Below are 1,866 nucleotides of genomic sequence, written 5' to 3'. Positions count from 1 at the left end.
TTAGACTCTTTAGTTTCCCCCAATGCCGGTTGATGAAAAAAAGCCCACCACGCCGTCCCCAACTGAGACTCGCCACCCTGTAATTGAAGTCCCTTCGAACGCCTTTTCTAAAGTCCCCGCCCTTCTGCCGCACTATTCCCTATTGGATAAAGTCCGGATTCGGGAGGGAGTCTGCATCCCAGGCATGCTGGGATGTGTAGTTCAACAACTTCGATTTGCTAGGTATCGGTGATTTGATGTACATAAAGCGTGAAAACAGCAACCTGCTTATTGTCTTCCTTCAGCCGGGGGGGCGGGGGGGGAACCAACCTGAGCATTTTCGCAATCTGCTCTACCGCAAGAAAACCAAAATAATAACTTTGAGAAACCCTTGAGTTTAAAGATCGAATGTGCCGAGGGAAGGACTTGGAAGATAAGAGCCAAGATAGCAGTAACTGTTTTAAAACTTAGAACGACATGAGATGAGAATACAAGGCCATATTTTTAAACTACTAGACGCCATTTATTTTAAAGAACGTCTTTTTTTTTTAACAGCGAAAGAAATAAATACAGGGCAGAAATAAAGGTCATTACTGAAAAACAATTACAGGTAGTCCTAGATTTAGACCTAGACAGTTCATTTAGTGCCATTCAGTTACAATAACACTGAAAAAAAGTGACCTATGATTTTTCACACCTGCAACCATTGCAGTATTTCCCCATAATCACATGATCAAAATTCAGATGCTTGGCAACTGACTCATATTTATGAAGGTTGCAGTGCCGGAGGTCATGAGATTACCTTTTATGACCTTCTTACAAGCAAAGTCAACGGAGAAACCAGAATCACTTTACAACCGTTACTAATTTAACAACTGCAGTGATTCACTGTGAAATGTCTTTTGTCTTTTGTGAAATGAGGCAAAATTTGCTTACCAGATTTTTCACTTAGCAACAAAAAATTAGGGCTCAATTGTGGTTTTAAGTCAAGGACTATCTGAAAGCAAAAAGCAGCACATGCAGGGGATAAGACTAGGAAGGCCCAGGTTCACAGGATGAGCTCAATATTATACTTCACAGGATTGTTGTAGGGAAAAATAAAAAGAGGAAATGCTGTGTACAATGTCTTGACCCCCTAAATCAGGTCTCCAAACGTGGCAACTTTTAAGATTTGTGGACTTCAACTCCCAGAATTCCTGGCTGAGGAATTCTGGGAGTTGAAGTCCACAAGTCTTAAAGTTGCCAAGTTTGGGGACGCTTGCTCTAAATGAAAGATGAGATAGCATAGTGGTTAACGCACCCAATTGGAAATAAAGAGACCCTGAGCTCTATTCCCACCTTGGGCATAAAAGCCAGCTGGGTGACCTTGGGACGGTCATTCTTTCTAAATAATGAAGATGTAAATAAACCTCAGATACTAACATCCATAAAATGTGAACTTAAAACTTCCCAATTTGCAGCATGAATTGAGATCCAGCTTTTTCCCAAATTACCTTGTATCAATGGACTAAGAACATTGGCTACGCTCCAAGAATATTCATGAGCCCAAAATTGGAAAAGCTTTAAACTTGGACAACCCTCCAGAGAAAAGACCAAGTAGGTACAGCCAGGAAATTGTTACACAGACATCTTTTGCAACTGCTTGATGTAATATATCCAAAGACAAATATTCATCTAGAACCTTGTTCATATTATCTTGTTAAACTTTGATTCATAGCCAACTGATAGCAATAATCAGTTGAGTTTCTACCAGATATCAACCAGAAACCAAACAATTATCTTGTGACTTAGTGCTGAATGAAAACTCTATGTTTAATCCAAAATTAGGGTCCTACCATAGTAGATTGCCCAACTTACTTTTATCATTTCCTACTAAATGGTTTTCTT

This window comes from Pseudonaja textilis, chromosome 2 (assembly GCF_049901715.1).
Source record: "Pseudonaja textilis isolate UNSWEBS1 chromosome 2, rPseTex1.2, whole genome shotgun sequence".
In the NCBI taxonomy this organism is placed as follows: Eukaryota; Metazoa; Chordata; class Lepidosauria; order Squamata; family Elapidae; genus Pseudonaja; species Pseudonaja textilis.
The sequence above is the reverse complement of the archived record's forward strand: the minus strand, read 5'-3'. Positions refer to the sequence as shown.